Source organism: Ovis canadensis, chromosome 16 (assembly GCF_042477335.2).
Source record: "Ovis canadensis isolate MfBH-ARS-UI-01 breed Bighorn chromosome 16, ARS-UI_OviCan_v2, whole genome shotgun sequence".
In the NCBI taxonomy this organism is placed as follows: domain Eukaryota; kingdom Metazoa; phylum Chordata; class Mammalia; order Artiodactyla; family Bovidae; genus Ovis; species Ovis canadensis.
In genome coordinates, this window is record NC_091260.1 from 22607572 (window position 1) to 22617679 (window position 10108).

At 44.2% G+C, this 10108-nt stretch overlaps 1 long non-coding RNA gene across 1 annotated transcript; it reads left to right on the forward strand.

Annotated features, from left to right (window-relative positions):
• The first annotated feature begins 646 nt into the window (after window positions 1–646).
• On the forward strand, window positions 647–9757 carry LOC138421574 (uncharacterized). The gene is made up of 2 exons (XR_011249543.1): window positions 647–890; window positions 5605–9757. It is a non-coding gene; the product is annotated as an uncharacterized lncRNA (long non-coding RNA).
• The last annotated feature ends 351 nt before the right edge of the window (window positions 9758–10108 follow it).

Sequence of the window (10108 nt, forward strand, 5' to 3'; positions counted from 1 at the left end):
CATCGACTGAGGGCAATAAAGTGTAGATAATTTAAAACTCCTAGATATTATCCTGCCTTCTCATCATGTACATCTTTAATAATTAATTCAGCTCAGTCTTTAAAGGAATTCTCTTCATATTGCTTAAATCATTGTGTTTCACCTATTAACAACAGGAGACCATTTCCTGTCTAGGACTCGTCCTTCCTAAGTGAGGTGCATTTACTTACACAGGAGACGTTTTCCGGCTGCTGTCTGTTTCCATGGAAGTGTTGTGCACCTGCTCAGTGAGCATCATGGTTCGGATCAGAATTCTCATTAAGGTACTCACCACTGTCAGAAACTGTTTTAGTGTCTAATATCTAGACACTAAATTGCATAATTTTCACAGCAATCCTATTACCTCCCATCATTTCTTTGTTTTATAGATGAAGAAAATGGTTAAATAACTTGAATGCTTCCATCACACCTGCCTATCTCCAGCAGATAAATCATTGCCTGACATATTCACCATGGGAACAAGGCTGTGCAGAATTCCTATCGTGGTGTTAAGTGGGCTTAATTTTTTGTAGAAGAAAAAAGCTGGCCCCTTTAAATATCTGATTACTGAGTCTTGCTAAATCATTCACACACAGAAAGCCTTGGGGGATGGGGAAAGGGAAGTGACAGGGTAACTGAAAATAGCTGAGGAATAGTGACATCAAATGCTTCCAACAGAAAAGACAGAGGACACCAGCCGCAGGAGAAGATTTAGAAGTGGAGGGAAAGGAACTGGAGCATGCTTATGTTTTGCAGAATGCAGTTTGCTCCAGAAATGGAAATTATTCCAGGAAGGTCAGAGAGAAGACACTGCTGCAGTTAGAAAGGACAGTTGAGCAGGAACCCCAAGATCGAAAAAAGAATCACATCAGGTAAATCCGCAACTGTGTAATTCTATGTAATATACTGATGGCAAAGTGGAATTTACAGTGTTTCTGCCCTGAGGTTCTGCCTATTAAGAAATGGCTAAGAAGGTCAGAGCCAAGGTGTCATAATATATCTTTTTTATTCGTACACTTTTATTTTAGTGTTTCTCTTGCATGTGTTACTTATTTTTGGTTTTTAAAAACTGAAGTATAAAATACATAAAAAGTGTAATGTGTGAAGGACACAAATCTCACCTGCGTAGCTTCATGAATTTTTATAGGCATATATCTATTTCAGTGTAACCAATCTCCAGATCAAGATACAAAATATTCCCACCACCTCAGAAAGTTCTCAGGCAATACCCACCAACCTCTGCCTGAACGAGAAACTATTCTTTCTTCTAACAGCATAAGTGAGTTTTGCCTGTTCTTGGTAAGCTACAGAAATGAAATCAGGCAGTATATACTCTTTGGGTTCTGGCTCTTTCACTCAACATAATGTCTGTAAGTTTCAACCACATTCTTGTATCCATCAGCAGCTTGTTCTTTTATATTGTGGTTCCCTCTTCCATTGTGTGAAGATACTCCTAACTCATTCATCTTTTCTCCTGCTCATAGACATTTGTGTTGTTTCAAGCTTGGGGCTGTTATGAATAAAGCTGCTATGAAAATTGCTGTATCTTTCTTTGTTGTTGTTGGACAAAGGCATTCATTTCTCTTCTGTGTTTACCTAAGAGAGGAATGTCTGGGTGATAAGGTCGGTATATCTTTAGCCGCCGTTGATAATTTTGCTGGACGCTACAGCATATCCTTCATTCTCCTTCAAGACATTCCTCCTGGCTGCTGGGACGAGAGCCAGCTGTCAGCCCTCCTTGGAAATGGCTGCAGCTGAAGAGTGTTTTCCCTGCAGCTCATACCTATGGCCATGTGGGGGTTCCATTATGACCAGGTAACAAAGAGAAAGAAGCCTAAGTTCATAGATGGGTGGGTTTGGATGTACATGAGTGTGGGCATATGTGCTAAGTCATTTCAGTTGTGTCTGACTCTTTGCAACCTATGGGTTGTAGCCCACCAGGCTCCTCTGTCCATGGGAGTCTCCAGGCAAGAATATTGGACTGGGTTGTCATGCCTTCCTCCAGGAGATCTTCCCAACCCAGGGATCGAATTCACCTCTCTTACGTCTTCAGCATTGCCAGGCAGGTTCTTTACCACTAGCACCACCCAGGAAGCCCAGGTTTGGATGTGGGTCTAAGCCAAATCTGGGTGAACCTGAAGATAGTTGTGAGGAAATATCCTCTCAAAGGGCAGAGCTTGGCAGCGAATCTGGCCATCTACTTTGTGTGACAAGAGAAACCCTCAGAAGTTAGAACTTACAGAGAGACCCATAGGCAGGGGCAGATGGAATAGCCAGCAGATCAAAGGTGTGGGAGGAGACAGATGGGAAGGTCAGGGACAAAGAACAAGTAAGAGGGCAGAGGAATGTGGATAGACATGGAAATGAGCTGGAAACATGGAGACTTCAGTCATAACATTAGCCATGCCAGCGCCAGTACAATGCACGTACGAATACAGTAATCATGGTAGGGTGAAGACTGTATGGTACCAACAGCATCTCTCCCCCTTACAAAGGCTGACCTTGCCCATGCTGCTGTTGAATGTCCAACTTGCTAGGCTCAGGGACCAAGGATATGTCCCTGATATGGCACCATCCCTCAAGAGGGCCAGTCACTTGGTGGCAGGTTTATTACATTGGACCTCTGCCATCCTGGAAGGGGAAGTACTTCACTGACAATAACAGACACATACTCAGATATGGGTTTTTCTTTCCTGCCCACAGAGTCTAAGCCAACTCTACTACCAAAGTTTTTTTTTTTTTTTTTACTACCAAAGTTTTACAGACTAAGTCATCACTATATAGCAGAGAATCTGTGTGAGTGGGCTCCACCTGATTATATCAAATGCCATACGATTCAGTAGCAGCTAGGCTGATAGAGTGATGGAAGACTTACTGGAGGAACAGCTAAAGTGCAAATTTGGAAATGGTACCTTGCAACCATGTGATGTCATCCTTTAGGACACAATGTATGCTCTAAATCGGTGACTTTTTTATGGTGCTGTGCCCCCAGTAGATTGAATACAGTGGTGCAGAAACCAAGGACTGGAAGGAGGAAAGGTCTCATGGAACGTGACTCCCAGTGATGCACTGAGAGACCTTGTGCTCTCCTTCCCTGCGGCTCTGGGCTCTGCAGGCTTAGAGGCTCTGGAACTTTCCATGAGGGGACACGCAAGAGAACCAGTGAGCTAGGGCTGCTGCCGGGGCATTGCATGCTCCTTCTCCCCAAGAGAGCACCTGGCGAGAAAAGGAGCCACTCTTCTGGGAGAAACAACTGTCCCAGGTCATCAGGAGGAGGGCAAAGAGGGATATAATTGACATGCAGACAACCCATTTGATGCCTCTTGATACCCCATGCCAATTTCAGTGGTAAAATGACGAGTGCGGTGACCATAGCCTGAGAAGGGGGTGGTAACCAAGACTCAGGAACGAAGGTCTGCGTCATAGCTTCAGATAAGCCACTGAGACTAGCAGAGGGGATAACTGGGAGTGAAAGGAAGACTGGGTGTAGGGTATGAGGAAGGTATGTGTCCCAGCTGAAACAGCAGAGACGGCAGTTTGCGCCAAATGAAGTCCATCAGAATTCTGGAGAGTTTATGAAATGAATTCAAAACTTTATGAAATGAATCCAAGCAGTGCAAGCGGTGGACTGTGGTGACGCTGTGATGTGCCCCTCAGACCCCCCTCAGAGCTGAAGGACTGTTTTCCTAGCTGTTGGGTGTGCAGCTGGAGGTCAACCCTCTTCAGGGATCGCCTTGGCTAAGGAAAGGGACACCTCCTTCCTCCTAAGGTCACACAAGGTCACACATCCTTCTCAAGCCAGCCCACATCCAATGACTTATCAGTCATCGATGACTGAAGTGAAGTGAAGTGAAAGTCGCTCAGTCATGTCCAACTCTGCAACACCATGGACTGTACAATCCATGGAATTCTCCAGGCCAGAATACTGGAGTGGGTAGCCTTTCCCTTCTCCAGGGATTAATGACTGATCAGGGGTATAAAACTGAGGTCCCTTGCCCCACCTCCGAATAACTCTGAATGGTCATCTATCCCAGCTTTAGAGCTTCTATCCTGAGGCTGCCTTGTAGCCCAGCTTTTCTTTCTTCCCAAAGCTCCTTTCTGTTCTTCCTCATCTTTCCCTTTCCCTGGTGTTGGTTCCAAAAGTGCTCCCTAAAAAACTTCCTACATGCTAATCTTCATCACAGAATTTGCTTCCGGGGGAGTTCAACCTCCAGAGTTTTCCGAAGCGGCTTATCCAATTTACATTCCCTTCTGCAGTACATCAAAATCCTAACTGCTCTACATCCTCACACTTGGTACTGTTAGTCTTCTCAATGTTAGTCATTCTTATGGATATGCAGTAGTATCTTATTGTGGTTTTCGTTTCCATTTTCCTCATGAATAACCATGTTGAACACATTTTCAAATGGTCATTGGACATTCAAATATCCTCTTTTTCTTCTGATTTATAGCTATTCCTTACATATTCATATTTATATATGAGACCCCTTGTCAGATAAATGTATTGCAAAAAAAAAAAAAAATGTTCCCAGAAAGTGAAGGTTGCTCAACCATGTCCAACTCTTTGTGATCCCATGGACTGGACTGGAATTCTCCAGGCCAGAATACAGGAATGGGTAGCCTTTCCCTTCTCCAGGGGATCTTCTCAATCCAGGAATTGAACCAGGGTCTCCTGCATTGCAGGCAGGTTCTTTACCAACTGAGCTACGAGGCAAGTCTGAATGAGGAGCTTAAATTTCACTCTCTTAATCACAGTATGTTAGTTTTCTTTTGAAAAAAATTAAGCCTTCTACCTTTGAAATAATTATATATTCACAGGACACTGCATGGAGAGGTCACCCAGTTTCCCCACTGGTTACATCTGACATTCCTATAGTACAATATCAAACCCAGGAAATTGACATTGTATAATATGTCCACAGTTCTGGGTCATTTTATCACATGTATTGAGAACTGTTCCATCACTATCAAGCTCTCCTTTCTGCTATCCCTTTATAGTTATATACATTCCCTGTAACCTCTGGTGATCACTCATCTGTACTCCATCTCTATAATTTAGTCATTTTAAGAATGTTACATAAATGAGATTGTATAGAATACAACCTTTTGAAATTGACTTTTTTTTTTGCTCACCATTATGCCCTTGAGATCCATCTCAACCTTTTTTACATTTAGAAAATTATGTTACTCAGACTACTTTGCATTTTTTGAGTTCTCTATTTATGTTTGGTAAGGGAAAAAACAGTTTTTGCTATTAAAAATAAGATTCTCATCTTATATATCCCACACTGGAGTGATAATTCCTTGGAGGCTATGTCCAGGCCACTCTGCCAGGCCGTATGCTCCATATACTCCTCTCCCACAAGTCTTGATTACAGCTTCCATTATTGCCTGTGGTCCATAGGGCCCCCTGACTTCACAGGAGGTGTGTAGAATAAGAACATATGATGGAACCATTTGAAATTTCTCTTTTTATTGTTCAGGGATGGTGAGAAAAACAAATGATTCGTTTTACTTCTAAAAATGATGAAACAATTTTTTTAAATGGGGCATATTAATAACCTCCTTTATTATGATTACTTTCAGAAGAAATTAGAATATCACCTCTGAATGCACAAGTGGTGTTTTTACCGCAGGAGACGATATTCCTCTGAAGCCTGGTGTCCCCTGCTGCCCTCCAGGCCTCTGCAGCTTCCTCCTTCAGGCCACCGTGTCCTCGCACCTTCTCTAAGTTGTCTGCCGTGAGCACCGACTCTCGAGCCTGGGTCTGTGACTGTGCATGCTAATCAACAGCCTGCAAAACACCTCTGCCCTTCACTTTGAAAGGGACACACTTGGTGGTGCCTTATTTCAGTTGATTCTCTACGCATTTCAACTGTATATTGCAATATCACAGAAGGTCACCAAAATAAAGTGAGAAGTGGCTGCTTCTGCCGCTCCTCCCTCAGTCAGAGCCAGGAAGACGTGGGAGAAGATGGACTGAGCGACGTGTGCAAGGAATAGAACATTTCTAGGTTAGCTTGCGTGAGTGTGGGGCTTGTCTGGAAGACTGCCTGTTGAGCAATAATGGAAAGAACATCTCAAGAACTTCTCAGAGGTGCCTGGGGGCCAAGCTTCCTGGATAGAGGAGCTGGAGGGCAGCATGGGGTCCCTGCAGGAGGGCTTCCTGGATCTTCACTCTGCAGCTGTCTAGTCATGCCTTAAGCACACTGTGCCTCTTCTCTGCTTCTATTCTATTTTTCTCTGCATCTTTACTTCAACAACCAAGTAAGTTTCTGTACTTCCTAGTTCAAATTTTGGAGGGACTTGATTGGCTGACCTAATCATTTTTTTTCAGGCCAGCCTATGGGTCAGCTGTTCTTAGGTTAGGTGTCTGCCCTTGGTCCAGTCAGATGTAACTGGAAGAAGTTGGGTTATACGTAGAATGTGGCTGCCTAAGTCTGTCGCTCTGCCAGTGGCTGCAATCCATTTTATTCTACATGGGTGTGGCAGTCATCATGGCTGACAAGTCTAATACAAAAGAAAAAAGGGAAAGGATGGATATGCAGTTGGTTTTCTCTCCTTCCAAGAGTAGTTTCAACGTGTGGCTCCAAGGGGAAAGACACTGGATATTAACTGGGACTGCAGTGAACTGACCTGTCCTGATCCACAGATAGCTATTGCCTGTCAACTTGTTATTCTAAGATGATAACTACAATTTCCCACCACATTTGTGAATTTTCAGGTGATGTTTCCTGTGTGGATTCATCAGCTCTTTCCGTAATAACGCTGCATATCAACTCCAACAACCTCAGTGACTTAAATAACAAACACTTATTTCTCATTCATAGATCTGATTTGAGGCTCTGTTGGGATCAGAGTGGAGTCAGTCAGCTGTGACCCGAGGCTGGAAGTCAGAGTTGGGTCTGGTCCCTGTGTCTGGCATTTGGGGACAGGCTAAAGAGGATCCCAGGGATGTGTTCTTTTCACAGCGGGTGGAAAAAACGCATGAGACCAAGCCAAACTCTGCAAGCACAATTAGAGCCTCTGCTCACATTGTATCTACCAATATTTTGGTAGCCAAAGCAGGTAACATGGCCAAACCCAGCGTGGGCAGGGAAGTATACTCTTCCCATGAGCTGGGAGAAGGTGTCAGGGAGAGTGAATATTTGCTGGCCAGTAACATATCTACTGGACCATGCGTTTCTCCTTGCTGCCCTAACATGGTAGAATTGCCGAACAAGACGTGTGGTGGCACATTTGCTGACACTGTGACCTCCCCAAATGAAGAAACCATACCTCAACTTATTTTGTGCCTAATTTCAAAGTATCTAACCCCATGTATCACTCTCAGAAGGTGCCCAGTAAAATTCCCTTTAGTTGACACAAATTATCGGAATTCTAGACTAGGATCAATATCAATCCACATGTGACTATAGTCAAATAAATTTGTATTTTCTCTGCTCGAAGGACTGTGTATGTGGAAGATGAAATGGCAGAATGTAGCAGTCAAGAGCATGAGTTCTAAGATCAAAAAGCCTGAGTTCCAATCCTAATTCACAGCGTCCTAGCTGTATGATGGGGGACAAGTTGCTTAGCTTGTCTATATCAGCTTCCTCATCTATAGAGTGAGGATGCTAATAGGAACTTCCTGATAGGGTTGTTCTGAGGTTTACATGGTGTATTCATGGAAAGACCACACAGGAGGGCCTGACTCATGGGAATTATTTCACTGTTGTAACATGACTGGAGCGACTTAGCACACGTGCATTCACACAAGCAAGCTAAAAAAACAAAAAAGCAATGTCTGCCTTTTAAGAGAGCTGGGACCTGGAGTTAAAAAAAAACACAAAACTCATGTTGAGTCCCAGCTCCTCTATTCACACTACCTGTGATCTTGACCAAGTCCCAGTTTCCTTGCCTATGAAATAATGGCTCCCTTCCCTGTCCATGTGGGAATCAAGTAACACATGTGAAAGCACTTTTGGAAAGTGAAAACCAATAGAAAATGTGAGCTGCTTTTATCAAATTATTCCACCTTTTGCGTTGCTTATCTGATGAGAGCCAACGGCCGGTCAGTGAAGAGTCAACTCATTGGAAAAGATCCTGATGTTCGGAAAGATTGAGGGCAGGAGGAGAAGGGGGTGACAAATGACGAGATGGTTGGAGGGCCTCACTGACTCAGTGGGCATGAGTTTGAGCAAACTCTGGGAGATGGGGAAGGACAGGGAAGCTTGGCGTGCTGCAGGCAATGGGGTCAGAGTCGGACATGACTGAGCAACTGAACAACAATGGCTAGTAAAGGGGTTCTCTGCTGGACACCACTGATCCCATCTTTACAGACATAAGAATTTCTCTGCAGCTGTCAGTTGGGTGAATCATCCCCTCCCTGATCTAGCAGACACCCAGCAAGCTGATCTCACAGACACCCAGAGACAAGAATGAGCTCCTCTTTGCTGACTGAATACTGGGACTTCTCATAATTCCACTGCATCAACAGTGAACGCCTTGAGGCTACTTTTTGGCCTTCACCTCTCGTCTACCCTTCCTCTCCTCCCATCCCCTCATGAGGCCCCTGTACTTTCAATTTTCCACTGCAGCTGCTCTAGTCAAAGTCACTGTTGACTTCAGCACTGCCAAAGCCAGTGGTCATTGCTCAGCAAATCTGACTCAGTCCATCAGCAGTTTTGATTTGATGGTTGATCACTGCCTCCGTCTTGGAAGATTTTCTTCAACTGACCTCTGAGACACCACCCTCTTGCTTCCCCTCCTCCTGCCCTGGCTGCTCCTTCTCAGGCTCCCCTGATGTCATCCTCAGATCTCATCTCTATGTGCCCTCACTCTCAGGGTGATCTCATTCAGCCCAGTGGCCTCAAATGCCAGCTCCATGTTGACAACTCCAAAATTTAATTCTGTAGCCCAGACATCACCCCAAACTGCAGAGTCGTAAATCCAACTGCCCACTTGTGAACCTCTACTTGGATGTCAAAGTGACATCTCAAATGTGGTGTGTCCAAAGCTAAGCTCCTGCTGTCCTGACTTTAATCTGCTTTCCTCTAGTCTCCCACTTCTCAGTAAACAAGCAATGCCTTCTTCTTGCTCAGGACAGAAACATAGGAGCCATTCTCACCTCCTCTCTCTTGTGCTCTACAGGCCATTTATCAGTTAAACTTTAGGCTCTGCCTTTGAGTTATATCTGGACTCTAACACACACACACACCCTATTTTTTTAACCACCTCTACCGCTGGCATCCTCACCTGAGTCAGCGTCATACCTTGACTATGTCTACCCTTGTGCTACTGGCCTCCCCCCTCCCAAGAAGCATCAGTCATATTACGTCACTTCCTTGATAAATACCCTGCAGTGGCTCCCTGTCTCACTCAGAATGAAACACCCAGTCCTTGCTCTGACCTGCAGAACCTCTCAGTTCTGCCCCCCATTGTCTCTCGGACCGTCCCTCCCAGCATTCTCCTTCTTGCTGTTGGGTTACTCTGCTCCAGCTACAGCAGCCACCTTGCTCCTCATGGGACACACCAGCCTGCTCTCACCACACAGCCTTTTCACTTTCCATCAAGCATTGTCCCTCTTTTGAAACAACCTTATCAGACAAAGGCAGATGTTATCAGTGTGAGTCTCCAGAGGAAGGATGTAGCAAGTTACTATTTTATCCTTTGTGCTTAAAAATTTTTATAATTATTTTCAATGAATATTGTTTGTAATTTATTTTGTAATCAGAAAATAAACATGATTTAAATTAAAGCCAGAGTCATGTTTGAAGAACTGTTGCTTAGATACCATGAAAGATGGCTGCCTCATCTCCAGGGCAGACTCCTCACACAGCCCAAAGGCCAGATCCGCAGATGGGCCCACTCAAAGCCCACGGGTCTCCTCCACCCCATCCTCTCTGCTTCTTCCCCTTTCTCCCCAGTTAATGAGCTTCACACCAGGATGACGATAACTGATCTCTGGATGAAAATTCTGACTCACCAGTTAAATTGCAATGAAAAGCTTTTTAATTCCTAATCTAGGATAATAAATAAATTGTTATTTTCCCCTTGTGAGTGGCATTACCTGTTATTATAAAAATTAATCTTATATAAGAGATGCTTA